Source organism: Varroa destructor, unplaced genomic scaffold, assembly GCF_002443255.2.
Source record: "Varroa destructor unplaced genomic scaffold, Vdes_3.0 BEIS01000001.1, whole genome shotgun sequence".
NCBI classification, from domain to species: Eukaryota; Metazoa; Arthropoda; class Arachnida; order Mesostigmata; family Varroidae; genus Varroa; species Varroa destructor.
In genome coordinates, this window is record NW_019211454.1 from 2,642,754 (window position 1) to 2,655,402 (window position 12,649).

A 12,649-nucleotide genomic window follows, 5' to 3' on the forward strand; every position below is an offset into this window, starting at 1 on the left:
GTCTTGTCAAATTGTAATCCGTTGCGCGAGCGTTGCTGTTGCTGTTGCTCGGTCTTGTCAAATTGTAATCCGTTGCGCGAGCGTTGCTGTTGCTGTTGCTCGGTCTTGTCAAATTGTAATCCGTTGCGCGAGCGTTGCTGTTGCTGTTGCTCGGTCTTGTCAAATTGTAATCCGTTGCGCGACTTGCGTTTGCCGGTCGCAAATTGTAACCGTTGCGCGCGTTGCTGTTGCTCGGTCTTGTCAAATTGTAATCCGTTGCGCGAGCTTTGCGGTCTTGCAATTGTACTCGCGTTGCTGTTGCTCGGTCTTGTCAAATTGTAATCCGTTGCGCGACGTGCTGTCTGGTCTGATTGTCTTGCGCGTTGCTGTTGCTCGGTCTTGTCAAATTGTAATCCGTTGCGCGAGCGTTGCTGTTGCTGTTGCTCGGTCTTGTCAAATTGTAATCCGTTGCGCGAGCGTTGCTGTTGCTGTTGCTCGGTCTTGTCAAATTGTAATCCGTTGCGCGATGTTGTTGCTGTCAATTGACGTGAGGTTGCTGTTGCTGTTGCTCGGTCTTGTCAAATTGTAATCCGTTGCGCGAGCGTTGCTGTTGCTGTTGCTCGGTCTTGTCAAATTGTAATCCGTTGCGCGAGCGTTGCTGTTGCTGTTGCTCGGTCTTGTCAAATTGTATTTGCGAGTTGCGTGTGCTGTCCGGCTTGCGCGAGTGCGTTGCTGTTGCTCGCTTATCGATTGATCATTGGGAGCTTGCGTTCGTTTGTCTATAATTGTAATCCGTTGCGCGAGCGTTGCTGTTGCTGTTGCTCGGTCTTGTCAAATTGTAATCCGTTGCGCGAGCGTTGCTGTTGCTGTTGCTCGGTCTTGTCAAATTGTAATCCGTTGCGCGAGCGTTGCTGTTGCTGTTGCTCGGTCTTGTCAAATTGTAATCCGTTGCGCGAGCGTTGCTGTTGCTGTTGCTCGGTCTTATCAGATTGTAATCCGTTGCGCGAGCGTTGCTGTTGCTGTTGCTCGGTCTTGTCAAATTGTAATCCGTTGCGCGATTGCGTTGCTGTTGCTCGGTCTTGTCAAATTGTAATCCGTTGCGCGAGCGTTGCTGTTGCTGTTGCTCGGTCTTGTCAAATTGTAATCCGTTGCGCGAGCGTTGCTGTTGCTGTTGCTCGGTCTTGTCAAATTGTAATCCGTTGCGCGAGCGTTGCTGTTGCTGTTGCTCGGTCTTGTCAAATTGTAATCCGTTGCGCGAGCGTTGCTGTTGCTGTTGCTCGGTCTTGTCAAATTGTAATCCGTTGCGCGAGCGTTGCTGTTGCTGTTGCTCGGTCTTGTCAAATTGTAATCCGTTGCGCGAGCGTTGCTGTTGCTGTTGCTCGGTCTTGTCAAATTGTAATCCGTTGCGCGAGCGTTGCTGTTGCTGTTGCTCGGTCTTGTCAAATTGTAATCCGTTGCGCGAGCGTTGCTGTTGCTGTTGCTCGGTCTTGTCAAATTGTAATCCGTTGCGCGAGCGTTGCTGTTGCTGTTGCTCGGTCTTGTCAAATTGTAATCCGTTGCGCGAGCGTTGCTGTTGCTGTTGCTCGGTCTTGTCAAATTGTAATCCGTTGCGCGAGCGTTGCTGTTGCTGTTGCTCGGTCTTGTCAAATTGTAATCCGTTGCGCGAGCGTTGCTGTTGCTGTTGCTCGGTCTTGTCAAATTGTAATCCGTTGCGCGAGCGTTGCTGTTGCTGTTGCTCGGTCTTGTCAAATTGTAATCCGTTGCGCGAGCGTTGCTGTTGCTGTTGCTCGGTCTTGTCAAATTGTAATCCGTTGCGCGAGCGTTGCTGTTGCTGTTGCTCGGTCTTGTCAAATTGTAATCCGTTGCGCGAGCGTTGCTGTTGCTGTTGCTCGGTCTTGTCAAATTGTAATCCGTTGCGCGAGCGTTGCTGTTGCTGTTGCTCGGTCTTGTCAAATTGTAATCCGTTGCGCGAGCGTTGCTGTTGCTGTTGCTCGGTCTTGTCAAATTGTAATCCGTTGCGCGAGCGTTGCTGTTGCTGTTGCTCGGTCTTGTCAAATTGTAATCCGTTGCGCGAGCGTTGCTGTTGCTGTTGCTCGGTCTTGTCAAATTGTAATCCGTTGCGCGAGCGTTGCTGTTGCTGTTGCTCGGTCTTGTCAAATTGTAATCCGTTGCGCGAGCGTTGCTGTTGCTGTTGCTCGGTCTTGTCAAATTGTAATCCGTTGCGCGAGCGTTGCTGTTGCTGTTGCTCGGTCTTGTCAAATTGTAATCCGTTGCGCGAGCGTTGCTGTTGCTGTTGCTCGGTCTTGTCAAATTGTAATCCGTTGCGCGAGCGTTGCTGTTGCTGTTGCTCGGTCTTGTCAAATTGTAATCCGTTGCGCGAGCGTTGCTGTTGCTGTTGCTCGGTCTTGTCAAATTGTAATCCGTTGCGCGAGCGTTGCTGTTGCTGTTGCTCGGTCTTGTCAAATTGTAATCCGTTGCGCGAGCGTTGCTGTTGCTGTTGCTCGGTCTTGTCAAATTGTAATCCGTTGCGCGAGCGTTGCTGTTGCTGTTGCTCGGTCTTGTCAAATTGTAATCCGTTGCGCGAGCGTTGCTGTTGCTGTTGCTCGGTCTTGTCAAATTGTAATCCGTTGCGCGAGCGTTGCTGTTGCTGTTGCTCGGTCTTGTCAAATTGTAATCCGTTGCGCGAGCGTTGCTGTTGCTGTTGCTCGGTCTTGTCAAATTGTAATCCGTTGCGCGAGCGTTGCTGTTGCTGTTGCTCGGTCTTGTCAAATTGTAATCCGTTGCGCGAGCGTTGCTGTTGCTGTTGCTCGGTCTTGTCAAATTGTAATCCGTTGCGCGAGCGTTGCTGTTGCTGTTGCTCGGTCTTGTCAAATTGTAATCCGTTGCGCGAGCGTTGCTGTTGCTGTTGCTCGGTCTTGTCAAATTGTAATCCGTTGCGCGAGCGTTGCTGTTGCTGTTGCTCGGTCTTGTCAAATTGTAATCCGTTGCGCGAGCGTTGCTGTTGCTGTTGCTCGGTCTTGTCAAATTGTAATCCGTTGCGCGAGCGTTGCTGTTGCTGTTGCTCGGTCTTGTCAAATTGTAATCCGTTGCGCGAGCGTTGCTGTTGCTGTTGCTCGGTCTTGTCAAATTGTAATCCGTTGCGCGAGCGTTGCTGTTGCTGTTGCTCGGTCTTGTCAAATTGTAATCCGTTGCGCGAGCGTTGCTGTTGCTGTTGCTCGGTCTTGTCAAATTGTAATCCGTTGCGCGAGCGTTGCTGTTGCTGTTGCTCGGTCTTGTCAAATTGTAATCCGTTGCGCGAGCGTTGCTGTTGCTGTTGCTCGGTCTTGTCAAATTGTAATCCGTTGCGCGAGCGTTGCTGTTGCTGTTGCTCGGTCTTGTCAAATTGTAATCCGTTGCGCGAGCGTTGCTGTTGCTGTTGCTCGGTCTTGTCAAATTGTAATCCGTTGCGCGAGCGTTGCTGTTGCTGTTGCTCGGTCTTGTCAAATTGTAATCCGTTGCGCGAGCGTTGCTGTTGCTGTTGCTCGGTCTTGTCAAATTGTAATCCGTTGCGCGAGCGTTGCTGTTGCTGTTGCTCGGTCTTGTCAAATTGTAATCCGTTGCGCGAGCGTTGCTGTTGCTGTTGCTCGGTCTTGTCAAATTGTAATCCGTTGCGCGAGCGTTGCTGTTGCTGTTGCTCGGTCTTGTCAAATTGTAATCCGTTGCGCGAGCGTTGCTGTTGCTGTTGCTCGGTCTTGTCAAATTGTAATCCGTTGCGCGAGCGTTGCTGTTGCTGTTGCTCGGTCTTGTCAAATTGTAATCCGTTGCGCGAGCGTTGCTGTTGCTGTTGCTCGGTCTTGTCAAATTGTAATCCGTTGCGCGAGCGTTGCTGTTGCTGTTGCTCGGTCTTGTCAAATTGTAATCCGTTGCGCGAGCGTTGCTGTTGCTGTTGCTCGGTCTTGTCAAATTGTAATCCGTTGCGCGAGCGTTGCTGTTGCTGTTGCTCGGTCTTGTCAAATTGTAATCCGTTGCGCGAGCGTTGCTGTTGCTGTTGCTCGGTCTTGTCAAATTGTAATCCGTTGCGCGAGCGTTGCTGTTGCTGTTGCTCGGTCTTGTCAAATTGTAATCCGTTGCGCGAGCGTTGCTGTTGCTGTTGCTCGGTCTTGTCAAATTGTAATCCGTTGCGCGAGCGTTGCTGTTGCTGTTGCTCGGTCTTGTCAAATTGTAATCCGTTGCGCGAGCGTTGCTGTTGCTGTTGCTCGGTCTTGTCAAATTGTAATCCGTTGCGCGAGCGTTGCTGTTGCTGTTGCTCGGTCTTGTCAAATTGTAATCCGTTGCGCGAGCGTTGCTGTTGCTGTTGCTCGGTCTTGTCAAATTGTAATCCGTTGCGCGAGCGTTGCTGTTGCTGTTGCTCGGTCTTGTCAAATTGTAATCCGTTGCGCGAGCGTTGCTGTTGCTGTTGCTCGGTCTTGTCAAATTGTAATCCGTTGCGCGAGCGTTGCTGTTGCTGTTGCTCGGTCTTGTCAAATTGTAATCCGTTGCGCGAGCGTTGCTGTTGCTGTTGCTCGGTCTTGTCAAATTGTAATCCGTTGCGCGAGCGTTGCTGTTGCTGTTGCTCGGTCTTGTCAAATTGTAATCCGTTGCGCGAGCGTTGCTGTTGCTGTTGCTCGGTCTTGTCAAATTGTAATCCGTTGCGCGAGCGTTGCTGTTGCTGTTGCTCGGTCTTGTCAAATTGTAATCCGTTGCGCGAGCGTTGCTGTTGCTGTTGCTCGGTCTTGTCAAATTGTAATCCGTTGCGCGAGCGTTGCTGTTGCTCGGTCTTGTCAAATTGTAATCCGTTGCGCGAGCGTTGCTGTTGCTGTTGCTCGGTCTTGTCAAATTGTAATCCGTTGCGCGAGCGTTGCTGTTGCTGTTGCTCGGTCTTGTCAAATTGTAATCCGTTGCGCGAGCGTTGCTGTTGCTGTTGCTCGGTCTTGTCAAATTGTAATCCGTTGCGCGAGCGTTGCTGTTGCTGTTGCTCGGTCTTGTCAAATTGTAATCCGTTGCGCGAGCGTTGCTGTTGCTGTTGCTCGGTCTTGTCAAATTGTAATCCGTTGCGCGAGCGTTGCTGTTGCTGTTGCTCGGTCTTGTCAAATTGTAATCCGTTGCGCGAGCGTTGCTGTTGCTGTTGCTCGGTCTTGTCAAATTGTAATCCGTTGCGCGAGCGTTGCTGTTGCTGTTGCTCGGTCTTGTCAAATTGTAATCCGTTGCGCGAGCGTTGCTGTTGCTGTTGCTCGGTCTTGTCAAATTGTAATCCGTTGCGCGAGCGTTGCTGTTGCTGTTGCTCGGTCTTGTCAAATTGTAATCCGTTGCGCGAGCGTTGCTGTTGCTGTTGCTCGGTCTTTCAAATTGTAATCCGTTGCGCGAGCGTTGCTGTTGCTGTTGCTCGGTCTTGTCAAATTGTAATCCGTTGCGCGAGTTGCTGTTGCTGTTGCTCGGTCTTGTCAAATTGTAATCCGTTGCGCGAGCGTTGCTGTTGCTGTTGCTCGGTCTTGTCAAATTGTAATCCGTTGCGCGAGCGTTGCTGTTGCTGTTGCTCGGTCTTGTCAAATTGTAATCCGTTGCGCGAGCGTTGCTGTTGCTGTTGCTCGGTCTTGTCAAATTGTAATCCGTTGCGCGAGCGTTGCTGTTGCTGTTGCTCGGTCTTGTCAAATTGTAATCCGTTGCGCGAGCGTTGCTGTTGCTGTTGCTCGGTCTTGTCAAATTGTAATCCGTTGCGCGAGCGTTGCTGTTGCTGTTGCTCGGTCTTGTCAAATTGTAATCCGTTGCGCGAGCGTTGCTGTTGCTGTTGCTCGGTCTTGTCAAATTGTAATCCGTTGCGCGAGCGTTGCTGTTGCTGTTGCTCGGTCTTGTCAAATTGTAATCCGTTGCGCGAGCGTTGCTGTTGCTGTTGCTCGGTCTTGTCAAATTGTAATCCGTTGCGCGAGCGTTGCTGTTGCTGTTGCTCGGTCTTGTCAAATTGTAATCCGTTGCGCGAGCGTTGCTGTTGCTGTTGCTCGGTCTTGTCAAATTGTAATCCGTTGCGCGAGCGTTGCTGTTGCTGTTGCTCGGTCTTGTCAAATTGTAATCCGTTGCGCGAGCGTTGCTGTTGCTGTTGCTCGGTCTTGTCAAATTGTAATCCGTTGCGCGAGCGTTGCTGTTGCTGTTGCTCGGTCTTGTCAAATTGTAATCCGTTGCGCGAGCGTTGCTGTTGCTGTTGCTCGGTCTTGTCAAATTGTAATCCGTTGCGCGAGCGTTGCTGTTGCTGTTGCTCGGTCTTGTCAAATTGTAATCCGTTGCGCGAGCGTTGCTGTTGCTGTTGCTCGGTCTTGTCAAATTGTAATCCGTTGCGCGAGCGTTGCTGTTGCTGTTGCTCGGTCTTGTCAAATTGTAATCCGTTGCGCGAGCGTTGCTGTTGCTGTTGCTCGGTCTTGTCAAATTGTAATCCGTTGCGCGAGCGTTGCTGTTGCTGTTGCTCGGTCTTGTCAAATTGTAATCCGTTGCGCGAGCGTTGCTGTTGCTGTTGCTCGGTCTTGTCAAATTGTAATCCGTTGCGCGAGCGTTGCTGTTGCTGTTGCTCGGTCTTGTCAAATTGTAATCCGTTGCGCGAGCGTTGCTGTTGCTGTTGCTCGGTCTTGTCAAATTGTAATCCGTTGCGCGAGCGTTGCTGTTGCTGTTGCTCGGTCTTGTCAAATTGTAATCCGTTGCGCGAGCGTTGCTGTTGCTCGGTCTTGTCAAATTGTAATCCGTTGCGCGAGCGTTGCTGTTGCTCGGTCTTGTCAAATTGTAATCCGTTGCGCGAGCGTTGCTGTTGCTCGGTCTTGTCAAATTGTAATCCGTTGCGCGAGCGTTGCTGTTGCTGTTGCTCGGTCTTGTCAAATTGTAATCCGTTGCGCGAGCGTTGCTGTTGCTGTTGCTCGGTCTTGTCAAATTGTAATCCGTTGCGCGAGCGTTGCTGTTGCTGTTGCTCGGTCTTGTCAAATTGTAATCCGTTGCGCGAGCGTTGCTGTTGCTGTTGCTCGGTCTTGTCAAATTGTAATCCGTTGCGCGAGCGTTGCTGTTGCTGTTGCTCGGTCTTGTCAAATTGTAATCCGTTGCGCGAGCGTTGCTGTTGCTGTTGCTCGGTCTTGTCAAATTGTAATCCGTTGCGCGAGCGTTGCTGTTGCTCGGTCTTGTCAAATTGTAATCCGTTGCGCGAGCGTTGCTGTTGCTCGGTCTTGTCAAATTGTAATCCGTTGCGCGAGCGTTGCTGTTGCTGTTGCTCGGTCTTGTCAAATTGTAATCCGTTGCGCGAGCGTTGCTGTTGCTGTTGCTCGGTCTTGTCAAATTGTAATCCGTTGCGCGAGCGTTGCTGTTGCTGTTGCTCGGTCTTGTCAAATTGTAATCCGTTGCGCGAGCGTTGCTGTTGCTGTTGCTCGGTCTTGTCAAATTGTAATCCGTTGCGCGAGCGTTGCTGTTGCTGTTGCTCGGTCTTGTCAAATTGTAATCCGTTGCGCGAGCGTTGCTGTTGCTGTTGCTCGGTCTTGTCAAATTGTAATCCGTTGCGCGAGCGTTGCTGTTGCTGTTGCTCGGTCTTGTCAAATTGTAATCCGTTGCGCGAGCGTTGCTGTTGCTGTTGCTCGGTCTTGTCAAATTGTAATCCGTTGCGCGAGCGTTGCTGTTGCTGTTGCTCGGTCTTGTCAAATTGTAATCCGTTGCGCGAGCGTTGCTGTTGCTGTTGCTCGGTCTTGTCAAATTGTAATCCGTTGCGCGAGCGTTGCTGTTGCTGTTGCTCGGTCTTGTCAAATTGTAATCCGTTGCGCGAGCGTTGCTGTTGCTGTTGCTCGGTCTTGTCAAATTGTAATCCGTTGCGCGAGCGTTGCTGTTGCTGTTGCTCGGTCTTGTCAAATTGTAATCCGTTGCGCGAGCGTTGCTGTTGCTGTTGCTCGGTCTTGTCAAATTGTAATCCGTTGCGCGAGCGTTGCTGTTGCTGTTGCTCGGTCTTGTCAAATTGTAATCCGTTGCGCGAGCGTTGCTGTTGCTGTTGCTCGGTCTTGTCAAATTGTAATCCGTTGCGCGAGCGTTGCTGTTGCTGTTGCTCGGTCTTGTCAAATTGTAATCCGTTGCGCGAGCGTTGCTGTTGCTGTTGCTCGGTCTTGTCAAATTGTAATCCGTTGCGCGAGCGTTGCTGTTGCTGTTGCTCGGTCTTGTCAAATTGTAATCCGTTGCGCGAGCGTTGCTGTTGCTGTTGCTCGGTCTTGTCAAATTGTAATCCGTTGCGCGAGCGTTGCTGTTGCTGTTGCTCGGTCTTGTCAAATTGTAATCCGTTGCGCGAGCGTTGCTGTTGCTGTTGCTCGGTCTTGTCAAATTGTAATCCGTTGCGCGAGCGTTGCTGTTGCTGTTGCTCGGTCTTGTCAAATTGTAATCCGTTGCGCGAGCGTTGCTGTTGCTGTTGCTCGGTCTTGTCAAATTGTAATCCGTTGCGCGAGCGTTGCTGTTGCTGTTGCTCGGTCTTGTCAAATTGTAATCCGTTGCGCGAGCGTTGCTGTTGCTGTTGCTCGGTCTTGTCAAATTGTAATCCGTTGCGCGAGCGTTGCTGTTGCTGTTGCTCGGTCTTGTCAAATTGTAATCCGTTGCGCGAGCGTTGCTGTTGCTGTTGCTCGGTCTTGTCAAATTGTAATCCGTTGCGCGAGCGTTGCTGTTGCTGTTGCTCGGTCTTGTCAAATTGTAATCCGTTGCGCGAGCGTTGCTGTTGCTGTTGCTCGGTCTTGTCAAATTGTAATCCGTTGCGCGAGCGTTGCTGTTGCTGTTGCTCGGTCTTGTCAAATTGTAATCCGTTGCGCGAGCGTTGCTGTTGCTGTTGCTCGGTCTTGTCAAATTGTAATCCGTTGCGCGAGCGTTGCTGTTGCTGTTGCTCGGTCTTGTCAAATTGTAATCCGTTGCGCGAGCGTTGCTGTTGCTGTTGCTCGGTCTTGTCAAATTGTAATCCGTTGCGCGAGCGTTGCTGTTGCTGTTGCTCGGTCTTGTCAAATTGTAATCCGTTGCGCGAGCGTTGCTGTTGCTGTTGCTCGGTCTTGTCAAATTGTAATCCGTTGCGCGAGCGTTGCTGTTGCTGTTGCTCGGTCTTGTCAAATTGTAATCCGTTGCGCGAGCGTTGCTGTTGCTGTTGCTCGGTCTTGTCAAATTGTAATCCGTTGCGCGAGCGTTGCTGTTGCTGTTGCTCGGTCTTGTCAAATTGTAATCCGTTGCGCGAGCGTTGCTGTTGCTGTTGCTCGGTCTTGTCAAATTGTAATCCGTTGCGCGAGCGTTGCTGTTGCTGTTGCTCGGTCTTGTCAAATTGTAATCCGTTGCGCGAGCGTTGCTGTTGCTGTTGCTCGGTCTTGTCAAATTGTAATCCGTTGCGCGAGCGTTGCTGTTGCTGTTGCTCGGTCTTGTCAAATTGTAATCCGTTGCGCGAGCGTTGCTGTTGCTGTTGCTCGGTCTTGTCAAATTGTAATCCGTTGCGCGAGCGTTGCTGTTGCTGTTGCTCGGTCTTGTCAAATTGTAATCCGTTGCGCGAGCGTTGCTGTTGCTGTTGCTCGGTCTTGTCAAATTGTAATCCGTTGCGCGAGCGTTGCTGTTGCTGTTGCTCGGTCTTGTCAAATTGTAATCCGTTGCGCGAGCGTTGCTGTTGCTGTTGCTCGGTCTTGTCAAATTGTAATCCGTTGCGCGAGCGTTGCTGTTGCTGTTGCTCGGTCTTGTCAAATTGTAATCCGTTGCGCGAGCGTTGCTGTTGCTGTTGCTCGGTCTTGTCAAATTGTAATCCGTTGCGCGAGCGTTGCTGTTGCTGTTGCTCGGTCTTGTCAAATTGTAATCCGTTGCGCGAGCGTTGCTGTTGCTGTTGCTCGGTCTTGTCAAATTGTAATCCGTTGCGCGAGCGTTGCTGTTGCTGTTGCTCGGTCTTGTCAAATTGTAATCCGTTGCGCGAGCGTTGCTGTTGCTGTTGCTCGGTCTTGTCAAATTGTAATCCGTTGCGCGAGCGTTGCTGTTGCTGTTGCTCGGTCTTGTCAAATTGTAATCCGTTGCGCGAGCGTTGCTGTTGCTGTTGCTCGGTCTTGTCAAATTGTAATCCGTTGCGCGAGCGTTGCTGTTGCTGTTGCTCGGTCTTGTCAAATTGTAATCCGTTGCGCGAGCGTTGCTGTTGCTCGGTCTTGTCAAATTGTAATCCGTTGCGCGAGCGTTGCTGTTGCTCGGTCTTGTCAAATTGTAATCCGTTGCGCGAGCGTTGCTGTTGCTCGGTCTTGTCAAATTGTAATCCGTTGCGCGAGCGTTGCTGTTGCTCGGTCTTGTCAAATTGTAATCCGTTGCGCGAGCGTTGCTGTTGCTCGGTCTTGTCAAATTGTAATCCGTTGCGCGAGCGTTGCTGTTGCTCGGTCTTGTCAAATTGTAATCCGTTGCGCGAGCGTTGCTGTTGCTCGGTCTTGTCAAATTGTAATCCGTTGCGCGAGCGTTGCTGTTGCTCGGTCTTGTCAAATTGTAATCCGTTGCGCGAGCGTTGCTGTTGCTGTTGCTCGGTCTTGTCAAATTGTAATCCGTTGCGCGAGCGTTGCTGTTGCTGTTGCTCGGTCTTGTCAAATTGTAATCCGTTGCGCGAGCGTTGCTGTTGCTCGGTCTTGTCAAATTGTAATCCGTTGCGCGAGCGTTGCTGTTGCTCGGTCTTGTCAAATTGTAATCCGTTGCGCGAGCGTTGCTGTTGCTGTTGCTCGGTCTTGTCAAATTGTAATCCGTTGCGCGAGCGTTGCTGTTGCTGTTGCTCGGTCTTGTCAAATTGTAATCCGTTGCGCGAGCGTTGCTGTTGCTCGGTCTTGTCAAATTGTAATCCGTTGCGCGAGCGTTGCTGTTGCTCGGTCTTGTCAAATTGTAATCCGTTGCGCGAGCGTTGCTGTTGCTGTTGCTCGGTCTTGTCAAATTGTAATCCGTTGCGCGAGCGTTGCTGTTGCTGTTGCTCGGTCTTGTCAAATTGTAATCCGTTGCGCGAGCGTTGCTGTTGCTGTTGCTCGGTCTTGTCAAATTGTAATCCGTTGCGCGAGCGTTGCTGTTGCTGTTGCTCGGTCTTGTCAAATTGTAATCCGTTGCGCGAGCGTTGCTGTTGCTGTTGCTCGGTCTTGTCAAATTGTAATCCGTTGCGCGAGCGTTGCTGTTGCTGTTGCTCGGTCTTGTCAAATTGTAATCCGTTGCGCGAGCGTTGCTGTTGCTGTTGCTCGGTCTTGTCAAATTGTAATCCGTTGCGCGAGCGTTGCTGTTGCTGTTGCTCGGTCTTGTCAAATTGTAATCCGTTGCGCGAGCGTTGCTGTTGCTGTTGCTCGGTCTTGTCAAATTGTAATCCGTTGCGCGAGCGTTGCTGTTGCTGTTGCTCGGTCTTGTCAAATTGTAATCCGTTGCGCGAGCGTTGCTGTTGCTGTTGCTCGGTCTTGTCAAATTGTAATCCGTTGCGCGAGCGTTGCTGTTGCTGTTGCTCGGTCTTGTCAAATTGTAATCCGTTGCGCGAGCGTTGCTGTTGCTGTTGCTCGGTCTTGTCAAATTGTAATCCGTTGCGCGAGCGTTGCTGTTGCTGTTGCTCGGTCTTGTCAAATTGTAATCCGTTGCGCGAGCGTTGCTGTTGCTGTTGCTCGGTCTTGTCAAATTGTAATCCGTTGCGCGAGCGTTGCTGTTGCTCGGTCTTGTCAAATTGTAATCCGTTGCGCGAGCGTTGCTGTTGCTCGGTCTTGTCAAATTGTAATCCGTTGCGCGAGCGTTGCTGTTGCTGTTGCTCGGTCTTGTCAAATTGTAATCCGTTGCGCGAGCGTTGCTGTTGCTGTTGCTCGGTCTTGTCAAATTGTAATCCGTTGCGCGAGCGTTGCTGTTGCTGTTGCTCGGTCTTGTCAAATTGTAATCCGTTGCGCGAGCGTTGCTGTTGCTGTTGCTCGGTCTTGTCAAATTGTAATCCGTTGCGCGAGCGTTGCTGTTGCTGTTGCTCGGTCTTGTCAAATTGTAATCCGTTGCGCGAGCGTTGCTGTTGCTGTTGCTCGGTCTTGTCAAATTGTAATCCGTTGCGCGAGCGTTGCTGTTGCTGTTGCTCGGTCTTGTCAAATTGTAATCCGTTGCGCGAGCGTTGCTGTTGCTGTTGCTCGGTCTTGTCAAATTGTAATCCGTTGCGCGAGCGTTGCTGTTGCTGTTGCTCGGTCTTGTCAAATTGTAATCCGTTGCGCGAGCGTTGCTGTTGCTGTTGCTCGGTCTTGTCAAATTGTAATCCGTTGCGCGAGCGTTGCTGTTGCTGTTGCTCGGTCTTGTCAAATTGTAATCCGTTGCGCGAGCGTTGCTGTTGCTGTTGCTCGGTCTTGTCAAATTGTAATCCGTTGCGCGAGCGTTGCTGTTGCTGTTGCTCGGTCTTGTCAAATTGTAATCCGTTGCGCGAGCGTTGCTGTTGCTGTTGCTCGGTCTTGTCAAATTGTAATCCGTTGCGCGAGCGTTGCTGTTGCTGTTGCTCGGTCTTGTCAAATTGTAATCCGTTGCGCGAGCGTTGCTGTTGCTGTTGCTCGGTCTTGTCAAATTGTAATCCGTTGCGCGAGCGTTGCTGTTGCTGTTGCTCGGTCTTGTCAAATTGTAATCCGTTGCGCGAGCGTTGCTGTTGCTGTTGCTCGGTCTTGTCAAATTGTAATCCGTTGCGCGAGCGTTGCTG